Source organism: Coturnix japonica, chromosome 3, assembly GCF_054131305.1.
Source record: "Coturnix japonica strain WE chromosome 3, WE-NBRP24, whole genome shotgun sequence".
Taxonomy (NCBI): domain Eukaryota; kingdom Metazoa; phylum Chordata; class Aves; order Galliformes; family Phasianidae; genus Coturnix; species Coturnix japonica.
Genome location: NC_140665.1, coordinates 31,486,637 through 31,513,471, shown reverse-complemented (window position 1 = coordinate 31,513,471; position 26,835 = coordinate 31,486,637). Strand labels below are relative to the sequence as shown.

Genomic DNA, 26,835 nt, shown 5'->3' with positions numbered 1-26,835 from the left:
GCCCACATGAACTGGAGGTAGGAGTCTCTGCACTGAATAATTTATAAAAACTCCTTATCGTAAGTTTTTGGCCTTATTAACATGAAGTTACAATCTTTTCATTGTAGTTTTTGGATGAACTTGATACACGTGGAGAAATACTGTCCCTCACATATGCACATGGGAGGCAGACTTTACTCTTCCTTAATTTTATCCTGGGCTTTGCTACTCTTCACTTGCATTACACAGCATATTTTGCTTGCACTAGCAAGATATATGTATACCATGTGCAATGTTCCGAACTCTAAGTGAATAAAAGCTAAAATCTGTTATTACCACAGGCCATCTGCTCAGGTAGTAATACTTAGTGCCCTACAAATCTGTCTGTGATTACTCTCTGACCAAGTAATGACACTTCCCTTTAATGTCAGGTTTTGACTTGTCTCCAGAGAGTAAAGGACATAATAGTTTTGAACCAGTTAGCACACTGAATTGCTTTTAAAGACCAAATTGAAACAGTGACTGACACACTGATTTATGGCTCTTAGGAGTTATAATATCGTTACATTTTCAATTCTTGGCCAAGTTCTAACCCAGCACTCCAGCTGCAGAGTTACACTGTTTTATTTTTCTGTCCCTAAGTTGCAGGATTCACTTAACAAGGAAATGCTTTGGTGCATGTTATGGTCTCTGTCATCAATGACAAACTCTTATCTGTACTTTCATTTCCTATAAAGGGGAACAAGTAGTTTGTGTTTTGCCAGAAGAGCGATGCTATCAATATTCTTGCAAAATCTACAAGCAGCCCATTCATCCATATGTTCACCAAACGTTCTTCAGCTCTATCTGGGCATCCTAGATCTGTATAAAAGCCATCTGGAACCATGTGCTGCCAACTTCTGATCTGAAGTACAGTAGCAAATTTCTGAGATCATACTCTTTAAAATGACTAAATTTGGAAACATCATAAAAGTGCACTGCAACAGAGGAGCCTTTTGGATGTTTCATATCCTCAAAGCATACTCCAGAGATTTCTTTTAGTCTTTTTTTAAGAAGTATAAAAATAGTAAACAGCTTGATCTGCATCAATTCAGATGCAATTTCAGATGCAAATCAGAATAAATTCTGGGGGCAATTTATCTATCATTTGTATTTTATCTAAATGTCTTTATTCCTTCTTTATCAATTGGATTTTAGAAGAAAATTAATGGCGTTTGTCATTTGAAGCTTTTGCCTCCTGCACTTGTCATTCAGTCTTGCTTGGTCTGTTTGTCCACTGACATTTCCTGTGTGAAAGCATTGTCCACAGGTTTTGCCATTTCTGTCAGAGCTGGACTCACTGACTGGGAGATATCTTGCGTTTTTGTAAGGTCAGAAATAATATCTCTCAAAAACATTTACAAAACTCACAAGTCTATAGATGTCTTGCTGGAATCCCTGGGCAGAGCCAGCTACTGAGTTTCTCTGTCTTTAGCAGACAATACTGCCATTGCAGCAATAGCATAGGCAAATATTGATGCTAAATGAGATTTTATCTCAGTTGTGTTTTCATGAGTCTAAGCTGACAACTTTGAACAGCATTTCAGACGTTGGAGCTGTTAAATTAGATATTCAAAACAATTCAATGTTCAATTTTTAACTTCCTGCTGATGTTGCAAGTATAATACTTATTAGAGAGATTTTGAGAAAAGGAGGTTGTGAGGTACAGAATACTTATCAGAGGATTTTCATTGGGCCAGATGACTTAGAGGTCAACATCCCTGCTAAGAAGTATCACAGAATGCCAGAATCACAGAATCATTAAGTTTGGAAAAGACCTCTAATATCATCAGGTCCAACTGTTTGCCCATCCCTACCAAGACCACTAACCATGTCCCTCAGTGCCACACCCACATGGTTCTTGAACACCTCCACGAACTACCTCTCTGCTCTTTCTGAGAATATTTTATTCCTAATATTCAACTCAGTCCTCCCCTAGCACAACTTGTGGCTGTCTGTACTGCTTCACTGATCTGTTTTAAATCATTGAAGAGAGAGTTTTAACAAACAAATAGGAAAAAAAATAGGCTGAATGAGTATTTACTCCAATGTGTCATCAGCACATCCTATTGTACCATTTTTCTCTGTTATTATTTCATGCTCAGAAACAACAGCAACGTTCATTCATTCGTGACTATCTGGAATGCCTTTTATCAGCTTTTATCAGTGAAAATAATACTGAAATGTACACTGAAAATTGAGCACTGTCCAGGTTACTGATATATTTTAGGGTTAACTCAGTGGTTGTGTTTCATTTGGGGCTCACTCTGTTGTCAAAAAAGGCATCAAGGAGAGGGAAAGGTTCACTCATTGCAAAAAATCAATGAATACTTTTGATGCCAGTGATTTACAGTAGCTACATAAATGCTCCAAACCTTGTTTTCATTTTTGCTTTCAAGTAACCATTTCTGGAGACGGTAAAGACTGACAATAATCCCAGTACTGTATCTGTCCCACTGGATTACATAGCCCTGCTCCAATCAGAGGGGTCAGAGTTCATTTTATTTATCTAAAGATTTCTTGGGAAAACAAACAAACAAACAAACAAAACCAACACAGTCATCCTTCCCTCTTAATCAGTTTTATATTTAAATAGGAGTATTGAAAGATCTGGTAATAACAGTCAAAGTTTGTTCAAGAATGCCATTATTAAAAAGCAGGTCTCAGGTAACACACATCAATCCAGTCTCAGATTCCAAAGGCCCCTTTCCAGGTTAATATCTTTATACATCTCCTGTACAGTTTTCCCTGCCCAGGTGCTCTCATCACCTCAACAGTTATGTTTTGCTCTTATTTGTCTTTTTGTACCTTATCTCCATGACACTTTTGTCAGGGGTCATTATTCCCATTAAGTCAACTGTGTTGCTTATAGGTAAGCTGATTTTTGCTTCGTTTCATCTAAGCACCAATTCAGCCAGACTAGTCTTTAGGTTTATTATGTGTGGACGGTGTCTTAGAGGATTTTACTTCGTTCCTTTGATCTTGAAAGCTACTCAAGATGATGTAATGCCCAGGTGGTGACAAGGGAAGTGCCAGTAGATGGTGCTGAAGAACACACGGCAAGTTCCTGGACTCTGGTCATTCATTGCAAGTGGTTGCTGACGTTCAGAACACGTTCAAGAAAATAAAAAGGAAAGGAAAGGGAAAAGAGAAAGAAAAAGTGAAAGAAAGAGGAAAAGAAAAAGGAAAAGTAAAAGAAAGAGGAAAAGAAAAAAAGAAAAGGAAAAGAGAAAGAGAAAGAAAGAGAGAAAGAGAAAGAAAAGGAGAAAGAAAAAGAGAGAAAAAGAAAGAGGAAAAGAAAAAGGAGAAGGAAAAGGAAAAGAGAAAGAAAAAGAAAGAAAGAAAAAAGAAAGAAAAAAGAAAGAAAAAGAGAAAGAGAAGAAAAAGAAAGAGAAAGAAGAGGAGAAAGAAAAAGAGAGAAAAAGAAAGAGGAAAAGAAAAAGGAGAAGGAAAAGGAAAAGAGAAAGAAAAAGAAAGAAAAAAAGAAAGAAAAAGAGAAAGAAGAGAAAGGAAAAGAAAAAGAGAAGGTAAAAGAAAAAGAGAAAGGAAAAGAGAAAGAGAAAGAAAAAAAGAAAGAAAAAGAAAAAGAAGGAGAAAAACAAAAGAAAAAGAAAAAGAAAACTATCTGTATCTTTATTAGCTTTCTAGTTAAAGCGGATTAAAGTCATTTTCTTGTAATACTGAGCAAGGAACTCTTGGGGAAAGTGTTTCAGCTTTGACAACAAAGACATGCTATTCTCTCTATTGTAGACCTTATGTCAGAAACTTCTCCAAGCTCTTGTTCTAAAAAGCCCACATTTTCATATTCAATTATGTTCTCTACTCAAACACTGCTATTTCCTTTTTCATTTCTTTATTCCTCAGTCCATGCTAACTATGCAGCCACTCTGCACAAAATCATTTTAAGACATTCATTTCTGCAAGGCAGTCAGGAAATACAGTTCCATGTTGGTCACATATTCTCCCCTTTGGAATATTACAAAGGAACAAGGCAATATTTTACTTCAGAACAAGCAAGCAATAATAATTTCCTTCCTCTCCCCCTGAAAGACCTTCCCACTACTAGATGTGACCTCCCATTTTTGTCTGACATCCATTTTGTGACCTGGTCAAATCTAGGAACAGTCAGTCTGTAAGTCTTCATCTCTTACGAGTTGAAAGAGACCTTCAGGTTCCCTTCCAAAGAACAGGGAACATCAGTCTTCTCCATCCAAAGCCTAGAAGATTTGAGGTAGGGGGATAGATTTTAGGTTGAAGCGAGTGGGTGGGGAAGGAGCACATTCGAAATAACATAGATTTGAGGTGGTGACAAGCATAAATACGGTGAATTTGTTTTGAGGCTGATTAAATTAGTGACTCCTTCCTTGTCTTTTATTGTACTGAATTTCACAAACAAGATTCAGGAGACCAATCTGTCTGCCTTTGTCTTCTTTTGTCCTCATAACTTGCAGCTTACAATCTTTCTTAAGTGATGGGTGCCAGAAGTGCTGCCAATAAAATGCTCAGTTCCATGAGATCTTCCTGTTATCATTTAGGATATGGTCTCATTTGGCATATTGAGATGTTAATTTCAGAAAATTCTTCTGTGCCTTCCTGTCAGAGCCAGCCAGGGAGATGGCATAGGGGAAATCACATCATTACTTCAAGAAGAGCTTATCCACTGGTTCAATAGCACAAGGCATTACCTTGGTTTATGACATAATACAGCTGAAACCAAGGCACACACTTATTCCTTTCTGCTCCAGGGGTGACAATATCAGGCAGATCCCCTTTGAAACTTTTTTGTAATTTAAAAATCTCTAAAAAATGACAGTTTCTAAGCAGTTTCTCAAATTGCCTTCAATTCAAAAGACATGTTAATCTCTACAAGTGAGGATTAAGATGACAGAGCAACATCCTCTTCTGAATAAGAAAGAATTAAATAGCTTCTGCCTGCACACAGAGCTGCGTATGGCTGCTTTTCTGCTCCTCCACATGCTCTGAGCACACTGTGAAATGTGGAGAGGTCTTACTCAAGCTTCAGAGATGCATTTGCACTGCTGCATTAGAGGACTTCTGGATGCCAGGGCAGTGAGGGTATTAAATGTAGAGACACGCAGCACTCAGCCTTCAGATCTTGAGGTAACTCTGAAGTGACTGGAGATGGCACATTTCCCATCCCAACAGTCTGTTGCTCTCTTGGAAAGGCTCCACTAATGCTTGACAGTGGTTTGGCTGTACCACCCTGATCTAGTAACCCTTCTGTGTAATTCTGCATCTGCCATGCATATGCCATATTCATAATGTTACCTGCCATTCTATAGTCAAAAGGAGAGCTGAGGAGCCAAAAAGGCTAACAGCCTTCCACATTCCACATTTTGCAACTGATAAAATGTCTAGGACTTAAATATTTAATTCTTTCTTTAAATTGAGGAAATTTTTCTTTCAACTTTTGTCTAAGGAAAGTCACTCAACTTTGTCAGAAATAGTCTTCTATATGTATGCAAGTTCTTGTTTCTGCCACAGTTGGTAAGAAAATTTTGCAGTGCCATAAAACCTGGACTAGGCCTTAAGCTAAGACCATTAGTAAAGCACAAAGATGCACTATATTCTGCCAGGTAAAAACACCGGAAAAGCTAGAAGCCAATATGGAAACACTTAATGAATTTTTCAGTACAGGCGCCAGCTACTGTATTTCATCAAAAGGGAGGATGATCTGAAACTAAACAACACATAGGTTTTGTAAAATGTGTGTATCATAATTTGCAATGAAAATAATTGAGATTTGGGGCACTGTGGTCACCAACACTTTTCTTTAAAAATGAAATGATTGTCATTTTTAGTGGCTCAGAAATAAATTTCTGGAGAAATCTCATCATGTTACTTTTCTTAAATTTATACACACATGCTCTGATTATCTTATTTTATAATTTATGTTACAAATCAGGTAAAAACACAAGGAAGTTGGTATTATTTCAGAGCAAAAGCTTTATTTGTTTGTTGTTTGTTTTTTTTTTTAGTTCCTAGAATGAACTTTAGGTAGAAAGATCTACTGAGATCTTTGTCAGTAACAGGAGATACATAGAAATTGAGCCAATCCTGTAACTGAGACATACAATTGTAACCTGAGTCATTATAAACTGTACTGGATTGCCTGTGTTGTCATCAAAGAGATGCAGTTTAGGATAGCAGAGCTAAGAGATAGGTAGGAATTCCGTGGTTAGATCCCTCAGTAATCAGTCAGAAGTGATAAGAATATACTAACAAATCAAACCAACTGCAGCTCACATCATCTTTCCACTGGAAGTGATCAAACAATGCAGCGCAATGGCTATTGGAGTTTCAGAGTGAGGTATGTCTGGCTCTTAAGAGTATTAAGGACACAGCTTTAGAACTTGATCTCCAAATTCCAGTTATACTTATGCATATAAACCCACAAACACACCTTATAAAATGTTTGTGCAAGTGGTCATATATCTCCATGCGTCTTCCCTACAGTATGTGGAATGAGCTGGCTTGAGTCATACTGCTGAGTGGTCTAATATTACATGAAAAAATAATCCATTACCTATCTTACTGAAGGTAAGTATCACTAAAATGGAGAATATTCTTTGCATGGATTCAGTGATATCCTCCCTGTTAGAATACAGGCTGAGTGAACTTCTTAGTTTTAAAATGATCTTCACTTATGTCTCAGATCGGCATTGGGCTCAAAATGAGACTCCTGAAGATGGTTTCAGTCCCTCTTTATTTCTCTCAGCAAGTTTATGATACCTTTTGCTCTTTGGGAAAAATCACTCCTGAAAACACTATGAAAGGCAAAAGTTATGATTTCAGGTTAACATGTGTCAAACTGATTTGTCTACAAAAACGAAGTAAGTATATTCAATAAAGGAAGAGGATTTCCAGGTAACAAACTGTCATGATAACTCCATGACTTATAGTGTTATGCAATCTCAAGGGCACTAATGTACTGCAGGATAAAATTCTACCCTTCACAAGTCTCAGGAAATGCATATTTATGTGCTTCATCGTCTCTGTCTGATTTAGTGCTGACGTTGTAAAGTGCTCTGTAATCTACATCCAGGCTCCAACTGTACTTTAGGAGTACCAGCAAGGAAATTAGCATTAATTAAATAGAGGAAAGATGAAAGACTCTAGGAAGCATTTAGGACCCAGTAATCGTGTTTTCTGAAGAAGGAGACTGAGTGTGGTCAAATAAAGCTGCTGAGTGATTAGGTCAGAGGTTCCTGCCTCACAATCCCTGGCCAAATTCAGTGAAAAAATGCTGAGCAGCCAAAGCTGAGAGGGGAGGGCAGCTCTGCACTAGCTATTGCCATCAGAATGTGTTCCCCTTTCCTTCCCTGTCTGTCTTTACCATATAACCACGGGCTGTGAATCAGAGGTACCACTCCAGCTCAGCTTGATGTTCCTAGGAGAAATGCTTCAGTTATGGTTAAACGGCCAGATGTCCAAAACTTGGAAACTAAACAGAAAAAGGGCTGCAATAATTGCTCATACAGGGGGTGTGTTGTAATGGTTTGAACTACAGAACTTCTGTGTTCAGTCCAGCCACAGCCATGGGGCTGTGTGAACAAACCAGATGGCAGTTCCTCAGATCTGGGCCTGTGCTAAGAGCAGGAATAGTCACACAGATGAATGAAGGTTTTGCTCAGCATCTTATGCTGTAGATTGTGCCTGAAGTATACAAGCTCTCCTATCAGCATAGAAATAACCAGCAGGCTGAATGCATCCTGTGCAAAGGACTCAAGCTTAAATGAGGATAAAGGGAAGGCAGTAGCCCAGAGGCAATTTTCAGAGAAGAAGAAAGGGAAAAAGAAAATGCTACTTACAGATATTGAGATGGCTTGTGTGAAGTCTGTCCTGTCCTCTGTTACTGATCTGAGCTGGAGATTCTACCCACCAAATAGAAGAGGTAAGTGGTAAGAGCTTAGCATTCAAGGCTGTGCTTTGGCATTGTTTTCCAAAGTGTCCCACATTGTCTGTGAAGCTGCTGTGCCTGTGCCTGAGAAAGGCAGAGGTAAGACTGTGCTGTAGAGACTAAGTGGGTCCTGGTTTCATGTCTTCTGTTTTCCAGGGGCTTTTGGAACAATGCAGCGCGATCCATCTGCTTTACCAAGCTGCATGACGGCACTATAACCTGAGATTCATGACCAAAAACCCAGATTATTCATGGAATCACTTCCAATTGTCTGTAAGCACAGACTGAGCATAAAATGAACTTCAGCAATTCTGTTTAGGAAGAAATTTATCTTCTTTTGGTGGAAGCAATCATGTAAATTATAAGTATGTGAAAATCCAGACTGCAGGCTTTAGGATCAGGCAGATCAAGTTCAATCAGTAACTGACTAATTTTAAAATATCCTTTGTAATGAAGGCTGGCTAAATTTTAATTTGCATCTACTCAGTTATGTACATTTACCAAATTACTAACTGCCAACTCGAAGACAATGTGTTGAAGAATTTGAGGCCTGAACTTCATCGCTGAATCAGAATCTGCTATGAGGTAAATCTCTCCCACTCAAATTTCTCCATCCATACAAGGGAAGTCATTACAATGTCAGAGAGGTGTGATCAGGATAAATTAGTTGATAACCAGTAGATAATAACCTAATGATTAATTAACAGCAAAGCATGCTTTTAATGAAAAAATGTTAAGTATGCAGCCTTCAATTCCCAACACTTGGTTTAACAAAATAATTTTATTGTAATATTTCAGTAAACTTTTCATTTTGTTTTTATATTGTATTATGACAAAATTAGAAGAGCCCTTTAGTGGACAGAAAATCTGTCGGACAGACTGTTTTATACTTCAATGTTTTACTGAGCATATCTTGTGCAACGTATTGATGTTCAAGGCTGCATGTAGTTTGACAAAGACATTTATCCAGCACAAATTAACATCAACTTTTGCTGGAGAAAGCAGTCTTGCCTTGGCCTGAGCTCTTCTTTCCCTTGCTCACATTGTCTCTTACTTGGGCAGCCATAGGGTGAGCTAGAGAACAGGCCTGCCTAAGAAACAATTACTCTGGCATGTGGGAAAGCAGTGAAGACATGAATGTAGGGTGGGCATAGTAGGAAAAACAGCAGCAACACCTTAAAACATTTATCCAAGTAGAGCTGAAAAGATCTGGATCAAATTAGGAAAGTAGCAGAGCTGCAGTTACCACGGGGCTCTTTGAAAACCATTTTAACCTGCTGAGAGCCATCATTAGACAGCTCCAGTTACAAGATATGTTATACTTAATATCAGAATCACCTTCACTTAACTGGTAAATACAGAGTAAACATGTATTCTGCCAGAGATACAGTATCTGAGTTGGGAGTTTTGCAAGGATCAGGTGTTCTCCAGTCAGGAGTTCTGATTTCAGTACACGAAAGATCCTAACAGTACTCAGTGCAAGGAATAAACAAATCTTATGTTACTGCTGTTTAAAGGCCCTTGGTGTATATTGATATATATATATAAATATATGTATGTATATGCATATGTGCACATGTACATATATGTGTGTGTGCAAAAAAAAAAAAAAAAGTTAAAATAGTTTTTAAAATATAAGTCTAGGGCCAAGCTTAAGGAAAGAATGGTTGCAAGGAATTTCTGAAAATGAACATAAAAGTTACTTAATTCCACAAATCTGTATCTCCACAGGGGAAAGAAGGGAGTGTAAGGAGGGTTTGAATGACTCGCTTAGTTGCTGCCAACTTAATGCAAGTCGTAGTTCAGCGTGGAAATCCTTGTGCTGGTTCCAGCCAGCCTGGAAAATCCTGAATTTTCAGTGGGGGAGAGAAGGATGGGACAAAACTCATTTCTGCTGCTGTTATTAGTGAAACTTGCACTGATTTTGATTTATCAGAAGAAGGATGTAGCCAGTTGTTTAAGCACATGTTTGTTTATAGTTCATCAAAACATGCCTGAAACATGCAGACTACACCAGAGCAAATCTGCTTCAGCTACAGAATCTACGGCGAAGTCATAGGCTGGGCAATGGTTTTCACATCTACTTTTGAGTTACTTTTCAAAAAAGTAACATTTTTCAAAGCTGTTTACCATGTTTATATGTAACATAAAAGCATTGCAAATGCCTGTGTTTCTGGATTATACACAGTATGAAACATCCTAGACTGGACCTCTGCTCAACTCCACGCTAAGTGCAGTTTATTCTTCATTTGAGATGCAGTGAAATGGAAATAGAAGAAATACATTTTGCTTTTTAATCCTTCTTTTCATTCAACCATTCATTCAGATTTCTTCCGTGTATTTAAAGTACGTGTGAAAATCTCGAATCTATATCTAAAATGGCAAACTTCTTTTTGAAGCCTAGACACTGATTTTGTAACCGTTTCTCAAGCCCTTTGTAGACTGGCTGCTAGATCTTTCCCTCTACATCACTTCCAACATCATTTTATGTAGTTGTCAGCATAGAAATCATGAACACTTTAAATGATGTTACAACTAAAACAGAGCTGTCAACATAGCCTATCGCTGCAATGATATTTACTATGTTTCATAGAATAACTTAGTTCCTGTTCTGCAAAAAGCATGAACACGTGAAGCTAATAAATAAATTATGAAGACCCTCACAAAAAAAAGTGAAACACACACCCAAAGTAATACGAGTGAACTTTTACTTAATTTCTAATACTGTCATTTCTGGGGTGACCTGAAGGCTTGATTCCTCTTTTGCAAAATGCTGAGTCTGGCAAGGCTAAATGAAGAAATACAGTACCTGGCTTACAGCGTTAAGTATTTATAGTAATGTGCTTATTGTATAAACAGATATTGGCATATTTATAAGAAAAACTGCACTGATAAATTTAATGCACATTTCAAATGATTCTTACTTTAATGTATCTTTTTTATTTGGGTAAAAGTGCATGGAAACTGATTATGTCACAGAGATCCGCTGAGTTTCCTGGGACACAGAGTTTTTTTAAGGCAAGTGAAATATAACATCACAGGCTGTTTTTAGAGCTAGATACGACATACATAGACTAGGTAGAAGGTCACACCAAATGTTTATAGCATCAAGGAATAAGAAAAAGCATCAACATTCTTATTAGTTAAAATCTCATGATTTGGGGAGAAAATGTCTTATTTTTTTTTTTGGGATGTCTGAACTTTGCAACTGCACAAAATAAACTGCATAACAAAACCAGCTCCTGGTAGGATTGTAGTTGGTATAATCTGTCTGTTACTCTGACTGCTTGTACAGATCCCAAAGTAGCTTGGTGAGGTGGGGGTGGGGGCAGCTGGAGGTTTTATAAATCCACTCATTATTCTAAATAAAACATTCTAGTCAAGCAATCCAACTAAATTCCTTACAGCTTATCGTCTTGGAAAAAGATGATTCTCCTCTTTAAGTATTAAAACTCAATCCTATATTATATTATCTCAGGAAAAGAATGGATAGGGATTGCCTTCTTGACTGAAAAATCAAAATGCAAATGTTACTGGATCAAAACCATGCACCAATCCAAACATCATTAACAGGGAAACATATTTTTTGACAATCTTACTTTATGTAAATGATACCAGTAGCCCTATCTATGTACAAATCTATCCTATACACTCTTAAGAATGAAGGATGTGGTGATTGTTTTTTTTCACCTGTAGCTCACTGAGTACCAGACAAGCACATCTCCAGACATAAGAAAGCCACAGGACAGCATGCTTATTCTGCATAGAGGGCTGCATTCCATGCATGCACTGAAATTATAGCTAAGTGGAAACCAGAGTTCCTCTGGGCAAGAGCCATAACTTCTAATTAACAAAGCTAGAAGATAAACTGGAAAAGAAAAAATTATTCTTTCAGATACGGCTAAAATTATGATGTGAGTCTTAGAAATATTTATCTTTCCTTCCATAAGTGAATGTTCTTCTGGTAAGCTGGAGTTTTTCTTGGACTGTTATTACTGTTTCATAATGATATAAGGCTTTATTTGTAGTCTTAGCAGTGCTTATATAATTACGTAAATCTAAAAATATATAGTGTCTGATTATGCTAAATTCCAGCTAAAATGAGTCAGTCGAGAAAGGAGCTATACCTCACCATTTCAGCTACACAGAGGTTCATACAGTCATGTGCTTGGTGGGCTGAGGAATGACTGATCTTGTCACAGGAGACGATAAAGATTTCTTTGAAATCCCAAATCTACTTAAAATATCTAAAATGTATTCACAGATACATTAAGCCACAGAAGGTAGCAGAGTTCAAAATCTCTAGTAGTTCTGCAAAAAAAACCCGAAACATGCAGTTGGGCCAAAGGTTTTAAGGAAGCACTGAAGAAAGCCAAGGCTAATGAACACTGAAAGCATGGAGTTAGAGTTGCTTACATAGGTGTTCTCATGCAGTGAGCAAAGAACCAGCCAAACTCTGTCACAGATGCTTCATCCCAGTGTGGCAGCATTAAGTATATTGCCAGGATTTCCCAGACATACTGCCCAACCACAGAGCAGTTATGCCCAGTAACCAGCCCACAAGTTGAGTCTGACTCTCCCTATCTGTGCCAAGCTGCTTTTACAGGTCTGATGTGGCTGCATAGTGCCTGCAGGTCCTATCCCATGCTTGTTCTAGCAGCAAACATCATGTGAGTGGGGTATATATATGTCCCCACTCGCTACCATGTATTCACACACTGCTTCTCTATTACTTTTTTATGCATAGCAGGCCCTAAACTGTCAGGTCACATGTCAGTACACTGCATTATGCTCAAGAAACATCCAGATGTTGTACTGAGGGGCATGGTTTGGTGGGAAATACTGGTGTTAGGTGGATGGTTGGACAAGATAACCTTAGAGGACTTTACTAACCTTGATAATTCTGATTCTATATGCAAAACATGGCCTGACTTTTCACAAAGAACTGTCTCTATGAAGGCTGAAATCTCCCAGTGAGAATAGAAAGGGATCAAAATTTGTCCAGGCAAGTCTTCCAGGCAAGAGAAGGGCAAATGCTGGGAAACAGAAAGCAAGAATTCAGAGGATGTGATAGAAATGGCAGTTCTGTTCCAACATACGGATGCCAATGCATGCTATTGCAATTGGAAAGTATGTAAACATAAAGTTAAAATGATTTTCTGCAGAAGCATGCCTCCCTACTAATTAAATCATGAAATCAAAAGCCTGTCTAATATCAGCTACTAATGACTAGAACCAGATCAAATTCAATTCGGATTCATTGCATTATTTTCCTTAATCACAGTTCACATTTTTCTGTTGCCTAGGTCAGAAAAATCTCACTAAAGGCATGCAACAATAATTCCACACTTGGAATGTACAAGAAACCTTAGCAGAAACAGGATAGGACATCTGAGATATTATCTTAGCAACAGTTCCGAATGAATACCAAACACCTTACAAGACATGTGACAAAAATATGAAACACAAGAGATGCACAATGTTTAAAATGAAACATAATTTTCAATGATCTTCACTAGAAGTGTGATGCATTTCCAATAGAGTTATATGTTTCTGGATGCTGTAGGCAGAGACCTTCGCAGAGCTCAGTGGGCCCAAGTCTAAACATTTCCAGATTTAAAACCAGTACTAACAATATCTCATATTTTTTGCATGTGCTCTCTGCAAACTTCTGTAGGTGAGAAGTTCCCAAGCTTTGGCTACCTGCCAGTCTGAGACATTAACTTCCTCTTTCACTGTAAGTTAGAGGTAAAAATAGCAAAAACAGCTCTTTAGGACTTGATCCTGCTAGCTGTTGCATTACTACCTTTGGATTACCAATAAAAGGAACTGAGGTAGAAAATCAAAGCAGATCCGGAATCATTGTATTTCCATCAGTAGGACGTACTGTACGCTGCTGCCATAAGAAGTTTGGCTAACACGTCCTTCCTCATAGGAGAAAACATTCTCCATCTAGTAAGAATTTGTTGCATGTGTAATGCTTCCTTATTAATTCTGAACAAGAAATGAGCACCTGAGAATCCCGATATGCAGCTGGATCAACATTCCTGCACGCTCATGCAATGACTCATCAGGTCTGATCCAGTTCATCTCCCCAACTAATGAAAACAACAGAGCCTTCAAAGTCCAGCTTTAAGCCTTTTATCTAGAACCACTTGATCATTGCTAAAAATAATGAATAGCTTCCTGTGACATACAACGAGATTCAGGACATTTTGCAAAGAATACTGTAAAAACGTATTCGTCTTCACTTTGACATTAACATTGCATCTTTTCTTATAAATAAGTAAGGTTTAGTTTCACTGACAATTTAGCCTCACAGCTACCTTAATTTCAGTGGAGTTCTATTCTAATTTGCACTACTCTTAACAACAGCAGAATCCGACCATTAAAAGACCTGCATTTTGTCAGAATTTGACCTGGCATTGTACCACCCTAATAGTAACAAATGGGCGTTCTGGGTAGAAGCCTCAAGCATCAGACTTTTAATTAGCAGGATGACAAAGTGGCAAATTATCTCAACCCTTCCTTTCCATCAATTAAGTGATACAAAATGAGGCATTATTTGATTATACCATTTTCTTTATGAGACCTACATTATGGAAATGAATACTAATAGTCACTGTTTAGTTGCTGTCAAAAATAACATTAGCAAATGACACAGTGGCTGCTGGAGTCTCTTGTCCTGAGAAACCACACGGAAGCCTCTTGGAAACATGGAAAAACAAGGACTGTGAAAGCAAAGGATACACGTGAACTGTAAGTAGGAATGAACAGCTCTTGATAAGAGTTACACAGTGACTGTGCAACCATGGAGATAGTTAAGAGAGGGCACATAAATCCATGCAATTAGCCACAGATTTAATGCTGATCCAGCTTTCTCCTCAGGGTGCCTGCAGCTGAGCCCCATGGCAGCCGAGGGGATGGCACATTTCTGCCACCCCTGCAGGCAGCACATCACACACTGTGCTCCTGGCACTGCTCTTCCCAGGGCCAGAAGGACACCAGCACCCAAAGTGGGTACTGGCCTGCTCAGAACTGCCAGTGCAAGGAGCCTCTGGGGCTGTCAGGCAATGCCCCAGTCCTGCTTCCCAGCCACCTCACTTTGCTGACCTGCCCCTGATGACAGCTCACGTTGCTGGAAGGGGAGTAAGGCTGAGTCTGGACTGTCAAGAAGCACCATGTAAATGCTTCTGGGTGTGATATTAAAGAGCCCTGAGGTGTGGCTTGCATACTCTGAACTTAGAGAGGGGTGGCAGTCATGGTCAGTCCAGAATGTCACTGTAGAACAAGTCTGAGGGCCTGAGGGTGGACACAGAAACACATTCAATTCCTGAGTGTGGGCTGCCCGTCACTTCCCAGCTTCACACTAGGCAGAAAGGCAGAGGCATGCTGCCTGGCCCCTGGCCTAGGAAGCCATACAGAAGCTCAGAAGAGAGCTACTCAATGGTAAGGGTCAGGTCCTGGAAGAGACAGGAGAAGTTTGTCATGCACACAAGAGCAGGCCTGTGCCCTTAGCCTCAGCACAGCCTGTGCCTACCTGCTGCACTAGGAATATACCCCTGTTCCATTGGAAATGGGGCATATCCTCAAAAACCAACAGGGCAAGGTTGATTCATAGCAGCAGTTAGCCTATGGTGATCTAACTGTGCTGCAATTTCACATACTCACATTCCTTGATTCAAACCTACCATGAGCTAATCGATGATGCATTTGCTTCCCCATTGGCCAGCAAATAATAGGGGCTTAGATACCAATCAGGAATGCAGCACAAGTGGGAAGCTGAAAGCTCCTATTTATTTGGAACTTCCCTGTATTGAGACCAGCAGTGATAGGTCCAACTGAGCAGGAAGGATATTATGGGCTACTGTAGGCTTGTTACAATCAATTCCTTTCAAATCCATGCAGGATGTAGCCTTGTCATCCTGTCTGAAAAGACTCTTAACGTCTTACACTTCTCAATGACAAGTAAAAAGGTGGCTGAGAAGGTTTCTTCTGGCCACGGGGATCAAGAGATATGTTGGTGAGGATGAGCGTCACTGAATAACTGTATCATCCTGTAGCTCACTGCACCTGTGCAAGCATTGTGTTTTTTAGGAAGTGTTTCAATTTACAATATCCTGTACCAGTCAGCTTAAGCCACAGCTATTTACAGAAAATAGCAATATTATGCCAAAAGGAGACATGGAATGTGGGAATTCAGCGTTTCTTGATCCTGCTTTGGTCTCAACTACTGCATCCCCACCCCCTGGAAAGAGTTATTTAGGTGTGAGGTAATTCAGCACAGATGGGCACTTATCTCCCAGGTCAATATTTGCCTTTCAGGTAATCTGTTTAGGACAGTGAAATGACGGCCTCCTTACTTTCCGGAAAAGAAACCCCCCTAAATGTATAACAAGAATATTGATGTCATTGTCACTATGTTCTTATAAGTCAGTTGGAAGTCCAGACAGGATTTTCAGTTAAGGGCACACTTTGCCAAATCTTGGCAGATCAGTGCTAGCAAGTTCCTTGGTAGAAGAAAACAAATTCTAAAGCCTAGTTTTCTGTGAGCAGTAGTATTACTGTAACTTGCCAATAACACCATTTTTCTTCCTGCATATTTATTGCCATTTCACTTTAAGAGACTGCATACTTTTAAAAGAATTACCCTAGGTGTTAATAATGTTAATTTTTTAACACTGTTGGTAAAATAAATTATTTCCTTGATTCTAAATAACAGTGTAATTTAAATTCAGATCTAGATAGTATGCTAGCCAAAGACTCCAAACGTGTAAATCTCATTAGGCCTGTTGCCAGGCAGAGAGCTCTCCGAAGCCAGCAAACTTTTCTTTGGACTTGGGTGGGCTGTAAGATAACCTGGCATGGCCTAGGCCCCTGGGGCTGCTTCACAGCAGGGAGCGGGGCCGTGCTGACTGGGTTTGCAGGCTAAACCAGTAATCTGGAAGCTCGCAGTTTAAATAATCCAACAGTTATTCAGATAATGCAGCGTCATTGTGTGTAAGCTCTTTAATACCACCATCTTGCATCCTGCGGGGGCTGCTGTGCGTAGAGGGCTGGGCTCTGTGAGGCCTGTCAGCCAGCCACCAAGTGCTCTGGAAGCTGCTGGGGGTCGGCCTGTGCTCCAAAGGGCTGTACATCATGAAATAGGTTTTCAAGAGAATTAGGTTGGAATGATTTGTCAGCACTTGTGATGTTTCACAGCTCAGAAATGCAGTTCTATACAGAGAGGGTATTATTAACCAGCGTGCAACTTCTGCAGGATGTCATGAATCACAGGTTACTGGACATCCTCCTGAAAGACTCCATAAATTCTGAATCGCTTTTAAAACTAACACTACACAATGGCAAGCAAGGCCAAGCAGAGGTAAATATGAAAACAATGACACGCAGAAATCAGATTCCTTTCTCTGACTCCTCCCAGCTGATACTTTCCTCCCTTATCCCGAGTACTGGACAATTTCCAAATGAGAGTCCCTTCAGGAAGAATTGCTTCTGCTCCTCTCCACACACCCTGCCTAGTCAGAGCCTAAGGAAATCTTTGTTAGAGACTTCAGGAACCGGTCAATTGTGAGCAAACTCTGAGTAAGGCTCTTTCCTTTTTTGATGGAATCCCCTAGAGAATTTATGGCAAGCTGCTCCGGCACTTTTTTGATGACACATTTTTCATTTCATTTTCCCATAGTCAGGCATAACATGAAAGAATTTTCCAGTGATATCATTCCACGAAACTAAGATATTTTTTTAAACATATGAGAGCCTGTACAGCATAAAATATGTCCACCACTTCAGAGTCCAGCTGAAAATGGAATAGAGTAAATAGCAAAGTCATCTCTTCAAGCACAGATGTTCACACAGTGATGGACCATCTGAGTTGAGCACTGATTGTCTAGCTTCAGGCTGCTGTGGCTTCAATGGTGCCGTGAGCTTCATAATATCAAACAGAAGACTGGATAATCTACACGGAGTATTTATATAAGAAAAAAAAAATATTAACTCAAAACCTGGCTAGAGTAGCACATACCTTTTTGTTGCAGTCTGAAAGACTAGGCCAAATAGAGGGAGCTGTTCTTAGCACTTTCAGCACTGCTTGCTGATAGTGGTGGAAATCTTATAACAAAAACTCTCATTGTGTTTCTAGTAAACTGGTAGATGTTACTAACTGACTGTATTTGTTCTGCTCCAGTTGCCTCTGCAGACATCAGTGTAAATAATCTAAAGTAAACTAAATTAAAAATAATAAAATTAAATAAAAACCACCTTCAAACATACCAGAATCCAAATAAAAAAGCCAAAGGATTGTAGATACTTGATAAACACAAATTATGACCTTGAGAAAAGACGCATTCAACACATACAGACAGATGACCTTCTTCTCTAAAATATAAGTTCCAGTCATACCATCTTGCTTAAAAGGTTACTCGAAAAGCATAACACAGCTAAAGCAGAATGAGATTTAAAATATTCAGTCAGTGACAAAAGACACAAAGGATTCAAGGCCCTAGTTCTGGAAAGGTTTATTCAATGTAAAATTTCTAGAGGCCTCAGGAAGGGTTTTCCTATTCTAGGATTTATTGACACCAGTAGGGCACTTTTTGGCTTTAATTAATTGTCAGTTTGTAGGCAGTTGCCACATTTCAAGAGATTAGTCCACTTGTTTCCCAAATAATCTTCTAGGATGACAACATATTTATATATGCGTGGGAAGGTGAGGAGGAGAAGGAAGGAGTTAATGAAGGTTACATCCTTCAGATGAAAGTATTTTTTATCTGGGCAAAGAATCCACAGCTATTTATTGTAAGCAAATGAACAAATGAAGTTTTCCACTACTGCCAAATTATTATCCTATGCAATTTGATCAGTGTTTTAATGACATGCAATATGTTGGTTGTTTAGCCAGATGTCAGGTCATCTAATTATGTAACAGGAGTACTGGAATAAACATTACTGCAATTGATGTGAATACTATGAAAATTAAAACACATAACATTAATATTTGTTATTAGGCTTTCAGAAATTTTTTTGCAAATCACTGGGTATCTTATGGAATGTACTTCAGATACTATCAGTCTAATCATTTTTAAGCCTTCCATATATTTTGTTCCCACTAATACTTTTCAATCTAAAATAAACAGCTAAATCTTTTCCATGTGTAGCAAAAAGGTGTAAGTTTGCATTCTCTGGATTATATATTTCAATATTTCGCATTCTCCAGGCTTCTAAAAAATTTTCCTGTGCAAATGCAAACCTCCTGATAATGCGCGTGCTTAGAAGCGGCACCCAGAGGCCCACAGGCCACATGTTAAAAACTATGGCTTAAAACCAGGGGTAGCAACTATCTTCTTAGTTAAGATCTTAACTGAGCTGGATAGAGTGTTCAAGATAAACAAAACAGTACAAAAAACAACAACAAAAAGCAGACCTTTAAAAAGTTGGAGAGGTCGGTGTTTTCAAGCTTGATTGGTGACTTGCCTGAGCTGTTAACTAGAGAATATTTGCGGTGCTGTGGGATTTTACAAATACTGCATTTTAAATGTTCATATTTATACAGAGCATAGGCATAGCTAGCCACGTATGTAAGAAGAGGCAACTCTCTAGTGCTGGGGGAATGTATAGCAGTGGCAGACGTGATCCTGGTCTTCAGGGCACAGGGTAGGAGCTGCATGGATATAGTAACAACAAGACATAGGGAAGTGCACAAAGTAATTATATTCCTCTATGAAGTGTAGTGTCTATGTAGTCTTTAAGTGAGATGCCTGATGGGGATTTCACACCAGCATTATGCCACTGATCTTAACAGTTATTTCTGATATATAGTAAAGTTGGCTGCAAATCAATTCCATAGTGCTTAAACGAGGTACTGTGTGAAGACCAACACAAAATGAGATGAATCACTCTTTTGTTTCCAGTGGGCATGTGGTCTCAAAAAGATCCTCATGGCAAAGAAAACAGGTAATTATTGGTTTCTAGCTTGGGTCTAAGCACATGAATGGCACAGCTAATCTCCAGTGTATCTATCCTAATACTGTATTCAGTAATGTGACATACCGTGATGTCTGAGGTGATATTTACTGCTTTTAATGGCATGGTCAATTGCAGCATTCTGTGGTATGCTGTGGGAAAACTGGTCTGTTGTCTGTGAGTGCCTGTACAGATGTGACTTTTTCCTGTAAACATAGTAAACTGCTTTCAGCTTGGCATGCTGATGTTTTCTCTCTGCAGCTTCTATTCCAGCAGTGGTAGGGCATGAATCCAGCTTGGAGCACTGATCTGTTCCAGCTGTTGGCATTACTGCAACTTTCAGTTTGGAACCAGGTGGTAAATGCAAGACAAGAGATATGTTTGAAGGCATTTTGTCAGTGACATCTTATTTGCCAGCAGCGTGCCTGGTTAACAACAATGCACAGATACAGAGGCAGCTGATAGAGACTTTTTATGGCTGTGAAATCTGTAGTGTTGGCTAATGATGCTGTGGTAAGGCTGCAAGCAGTGACACAGCTTTGTCCTGCAGATCAGAAGGGATGTCTGACCTATTAGAAGAGACAAGTCCTATGATGTCATTGGAAAAGCTTGCCCTTTCACTTGTCCAGTAAAGGAAAGATAAAGCCACTGAGAAATCTTGGAGGAAATGATACCTTCTATTCCCTTAGATACATCCTATCCAAATCCAAAACTGAGAACAAACTGAAGCAACATTACAGTAGGAATTGTCCCATCATCCAGGTAGGATTCTGTGGTCTTAAGGTATTTGCTGTCTTTTGCTGTTGAATTATTATCAGAGAGAGTGTGCAAGAACCCAAAGGAGACATCTGGTCTGCTCTTACTTTAGCAAGCCAGTGGGGTGAGGGCCAAGGGCTCTTCCACAGGCAGTGCCAAAGCACTTTGAGGGCACACAGAGCTACTGCTTCTTGGGAGAACCTCTGGCTGCCTCCTTCTCCAACCTCATCCTTCCAGCACTGAAACCCAGAAAGTAGCTCTAATTCTCATCTGGATTAAAAATAAGACTGTGACCAAATTTGGCTCGTCCTGCTGCTGGATTCCCAAAGTGTTTATGAAAGAGTTGCATGGAAATGAAACTCAGAGAGCAATTGTTTAGCTTAGTGGCAACGGTACGAGGAATGTGAGATGCATATGTGATATCTGGATCCAGGGGCTGAAATCTGCAGTGTTACCTTTTGTTTTATCCTCTGCAAACTCTCATTTTCAGGTCATGTAAAATGACTCCTTACCAGCCCACACCCAGCAGACTTCAGCATTTCCTAATTAGGTTATATTCAATCTTTATAATGTGCTTGTAATAGATGTGGTACTGTAGCATAATCTCAACTGATATTATTCACTTCCCAGGAATGTACAGCTGAAGCTGCTCTGCAGGCTCTGACTGAAAACAATGGGTGTGCAGCTGACAAATAGAAGTAGCTATTTTACATACCCTGGTCTATTTGGATTCCATTGTTCAAGCGATGTCTGCTGAGCAGGTATTCACATTAGAAAAACAAGCACAATTACAATTTTCTGATGTGGCAGCTATTTTTGAAGCTCATTAAAGCTTACTCGTGCTTTTCCCATGCAAAGAAAAACTGGAATTGCCTGTTATAATATTGGCCGGCAGTTATGAATGGTTTCACCTCACATTTTATAATGAAGAAATGAGCTCATGCTATATAATTGCGGGCTATCCCCGAGAATATTTTTATTCAGCCTTATTGTCAGACTAAATTAAAACTGCCAAAGAGCCCGATTCCTTGGGATGCCAGGTGCTCTCAGCTCCCACAGCAGTTAATGGGAGACATGAGCACTCAGCAGTTTCAGACGCAGTCCCTAAACGCTGAAAGCAAAGTGCCAATTTTTCTATTAAGCAAGATAACAGTTGCAGTTGTAGGTTTTTTGCTTGTTTGTTTGTTTTGCTTTTTGAGAAATGAGAAGTTTCCACTGAAATTCATATTCATTTGATACCTTATCAATTTATTACATTTATACAAACTACTGCAATTAAATTTATACAAAACTACTACAATACATCTTTTCTAGTGACGTGTTTTACTCTTCCCTTTTAAGTTTAAAGCAGCCATTGTCTTCCTTTTATTAAAGAAGTAACTGATTGCCTATCTGAAGCCAGTCAGTGATCACAGCCATCAGGCTCCATCTGGCACTAGAGACCTGTTTGCATCCCCTCCCTCCAACCACGGGGGGACTTTTGTCCTTCTCTTCATGGGGAGATCTGCAGAGAAAAGCGGCCTGGATTTGGAGGACCCAGGGAGAGGGCAAAAGAAAAAAAGCCTGTTCGGGGCAGGACACGAACTGCCATCTCCTTTCACTAGCTGAATCATTGCCTCACCCCACGCGCTGCCTCCAGGCACTGCTGGGCACCCTGGGAATACTTGGGGGAAGGCCACTGCCTGCACACACACGTGCCTGCACACAGGGATTTTCATAAGGCGGGAGGAAAAGGCATTGCTAGGAAAGCCAAAACTTGTGCGGTGTTGGAATACCAAAAAAGCTGCATGTCACACATCCATCATTAATATGTAAAAGGTCACGCAAAAGCCTTGCTCAAACGGAAGGTCAATTAGTTCTTCTTTCTCCCCTGTGCCCAAAGTGTTATCACCGCAGAGGATAATGAGTCAAAGTGAAGTAAGGTCCTCTGGAGATCAGAGGTCACAGAACGAGAGGCTAAAAAATGGGATCCAAATATTATAAGTCTTTCATCGCTGTTTTCTAGGTATTCTGTTAAATATCCCACTGGGAGGCTTCTTTTCGTCAAAGCTAACCGCATTTCTTTGGACTTCTTTTCTCTGAGTGATTTCAAATATATAAAGAATTTAGATGAAAAACAGATCTGTATTTTTTCATTGTTTAAAAAATGGTAGAAAATGTTCGCTTCTCAGAAGAGTGATAGTGACTTTATTTATAGAAATTCCCAATGTGACAGTTGTAGAAATAATCTGTGGCAAACGAGCTGCAGAAGATTTTTCTTTCAGTCAGATCATATTGTTTCTTTCCAACGCTTCATAATAATTTCCATGAAATGAAGCTGCATTCTGTGGCCCTGATTGTTGTTTTGACTTGGTAAGAGAAATCGGTGTGAAAAAAAGTGTAAGGTTGGAGAGAAAAAAGCCTCCAAATAGGATTATTATAAGATGATGCTCCTGTTCTCCAGGCTCAGGGAGAGAAGAAAGTGGGCTACTTGGTAGCACAGAAAGTTCTCAGGTGTTCAGTTGCTGGGAAAATGGAAAACAATAATGACAGTAAAGAGATAACACCACAGAGCTATTGTGGGAGGCTGAGTGGTTTCCATTGGTGGATGATTTTAGGAACAGAGGACAGACACACAGGACACAAAGGAATGGCCTGGGTGTGTGGTTTTCCAGCCTGTCCACAGTCCTATGGGGATCAGTAAGGAACTGCAAATGGTGGCGGAGGGGGCTGCATCCCCCCTGGAAAAGAGAACTGAGAGGTCCACAGATTTCTGTGAGGTTTTAAAAGCTAAATGTGCTTAATCCTGCATCAGGGCATAATGTGGAGGAGATGAGCATGAAGTCCCTCAGACCCTACAGTTCCATATCTCTGTAAAGCAAGTTACTGGAAATGCTGTATGTTTGGATATGTACATATTGGCAACCTGCACAGATTATAAAAAATGAGACAAAAATTCCTATATATGATTGCTTAACCCCATTTAGCAATAGTTATTTCAGAAAATAATCTTCGGGAACACAAGGAATTGGATCAGACAGATCTTACAAAAGATTTTACAAATATTTTCTTGTTTGTGACTGCAGTACGTAGAGTGGTTGTGCTAAACAGTTTAACATCTTAGCTTCCAGAGCTCATGGTAACAGCGTGTACTTTACACTTTGTTCCCCAAATATAGCTTTTGAACAGTCAATTTCAAAGTGTAAGAGCCTCTATTTTGCAGTCCTCATTGAATTCATCATCTGGTTCCAGATGAAAGAAGTATAAAAGTGTCTTATATAAATAAAAGCAATACTATGATAAATAGAACTCATCCGCATTCAGCAAGGCACTTAAATAGATACTTTAATACTTACATTCTCTGGATATCACAGGGACTTAAGTATTCAAGTATTCAAGTGTGTCTGTCATTTAGGAATCTTAAGACTATGCTTTAAACTCCAGTTTTAGCTCCTAATGACAGAGGTTTGAAATGATAGGAGAGCTAGGACAAGTCTGTGGTGGCAGGAGACCAAGTGGTGAAGATTCCATCACTCTCCACGATCAGTTCAAAATCCGCATGTTATTAACAATGTTGATACTTTAACTGCTAAGAATTCAAAGACATTCAGAGTTCAGGATCTCATAGGAACCATGGTTCCCCCTCTGGCACACACAGTTCTGTCCTCCAGGGTTTCCTGAAACACAGGAAGCCAAGGAATGGATTGGCATTTTTTTTCTGCAGAGAAACTGAAACTTTTCTCTGCACTGTTACTGCCTCAAAACAGCGACTGTGTTTATTTGTATTCAGAACACATTCCGGTTAATACATCCTTTGGTTCTTCACAATAAAACAAAATTCAGGTTGGATATCAGGAAAAGGCTCTTCACCAGAAGGTGGTCAAGCCTTGGAACAAGCTCCCCAGGGCAGTGGCTGGGTTTGAATTTTGGGTGGTCTTATGGGGAACCAGGAGTTAGACTCCATGATCCTTGTGGGTCCCTTCAAATTTGGGAGACTCTGTGATTCTACGAAGCATTATCACTGTGATCTATGGCTGTAAACGTGGTGCAGTGACACAACCGAAGTGGCATTGCTGCAGCTTTGTGCAGAATAGGCTTTTAGGACTAGAGAGAAGCTGGTCCTCTTCTCACCACAGTGGCACAAAGCACAGCCGCGAATCTCAGAGTGCAGAAGACAGCAGTAAAACAAAGAGGAAAAGCTGGAACAGGTGCTGCAGGCCAGAGGCACGGCAGGTCACACTGCAGAAGAGTGCAAGAAAGAAACATGAGTTAAAACAACCGTGGCACAGTATAGAGATCTGCTGAAGTTTGAAACCCAAAAAAAGAAGAAGCAAAGAAAGCATTCAGAAGAGGCAGGGATGTGTGACATAGCTGGGACAAGATTTTTAGCTGTACAGTGCCAACAGCATGTTATTATGGCAGATGAATCCGAGTGTCTGTTTTGTCCTCAGAAACGGCTGTGCACATTGCCGTCGGCTCCGGCACACGAAGCCACACACATGCGTGCCCACACACATTTCCCTTCCCTTGAACTGAAAAGAAGCATGAGCAATGTCATCCCTCAAGTGTCCCTTTTCAAAAGCTCTAAACCACTTAAATTAGGTTCCTAAATGAAAAAGCAGTCTCAAGAATAGAGTCGGTAGATTAAAGGTAGCATGAAATGCATTCACGCAGAATAAATAATTGAATAATTGCTCAGTTGGAAATGTGTCCAAAGAAGCCAGCAGTTATTACAGAATTCTTTTTTTCTTTTGCTTACACAAACCTTATAATAGCTGTTTTCTCTGAATGTCCTTCTGCATAAACTAGGAGCAGCCTCTGGGCCGCTCTCAAATTTACTTTGGCTTTTGCAACAGCAATTAAGAATTACTGGAACCGCGCAGTCCCTGCCCGTGCCATCGGTACCGGAGGAGCCCCACAGAGCCCCGCTGTGGGCCGGGCTGTGAGCCCAAAGCCTTCCCGCAGGCAGCAACCGACTGACTGACAGAGAGCTCGGCTTTCTGAAAAATCAAGTGCTGTGAATGGGATGGCTAAAAGGACTTTTGTGGAGGTTAAAGTATTTCAGAATTCATCTGCAAGGACTGAATTTCCTAAAGAAGTTAAGAAGCTGAGGATGCCCTGTCACAGAATCACAGAATCACAGAATGACCCGGGTTGGAAGGGACCTCAAGGATCATGTAGTTCCAACCCCCCTGCCTGGCAGGGCCACCAAACATACACCTTTACTAGATCAGGTTGCCCAGGGCCCCGTCCAACCTGGCCTTGAACACCTCCAAGGACGGGGAATCCACAACCTCCCTGGGCAGCCTGTTCCTGTCCCTGGAGTTGCTAAGCTAGGTTGGATGGGCAGCCTCCTGGCGGTGCTGCTCCTGCCTGTGGCTGGGGTTGGAACTGGGTGGGCTTTAAGATCCTTTCCAACCCAAACCATTCCGTGATTCCATGGTTCAGTCAATGGGATCGGGGAGCAATCAGTTCCACATCATGTGATGCTTCTCGCCCACAAACACTGCTGTGCGTAAGGGTGCCGCAGGCTGAGGGCACACGCCTAACATGGAAATGTTCTGTGCATCCTGGCACCGCATCTACGTAAAAGAAAATGCTCTTGTCCTGTGGTCAGGTGCATTTGCATTGAAGTGCTCCAATGCTAACAGTGCAAAGAGAGTAAAGGGAAATACTCTTTCACCCAGGTGAGAGTACATCAACATATTTTTAACTATGCACACAACTACACGCAATGCGCCTACAGTTCACCCTTCCTTAGAAATGCCATACATAATGAAAATTATGCAAATACTCAGAAAAACGCCCCAGCCCAAATCAGGCCCGTACCACATCAGACGCTTCCACACACGCACACGCGGTGCTTTGGGGCACTGCCAAAGACGACCTTTCCAAAATCGCCCCTTCAGCATCACCGCCTGGAGCAGGGCAGGTACCTGCCCACGGACACCTGGGGAGGGCAGAGCTTGCGGGAGGACAACGACCTCGGCTCTTTACCAAGGAAAAACGTTATCAAGTACGCGCTCCCCACGCAGCGACCCACCGGTCGGCAGCCAGAGCCTGCGCGACCGGCCACGGCCCTTCCTCCTGCCTTTGAGCTCTCCCGACCGCCAGGGCTCGCTCCTCTCGGCTCGCTCCTCGCACACGTCCCGCCCCGCGGCTGCCTCGCCCCGCTCCGCCGCTCCGGGATTTCCCTGCAG

The 26,835-nt window shown here is 40.4% G+C and overlaps 1 long non-coding RNA gene across 1 annotated transcript in view; it reads right to left on the bottom strand.

The window, feature by feature from the left end:
• Positions 1-26,835, bottom strand: part of LOC107311324 (uncharacterized) — a 43,214-nt gene extending 16,379 nt beyond the window's left edge. The window contains exon 1 of the long non-coding RNA XR_014943892.1: positions 26,465-26,835. This is a non-coding gene — a long non-coding RNA (uncharacterized LOC107311324). The remainder of the gene's footprint in view (positions 1-26,464) is intronic.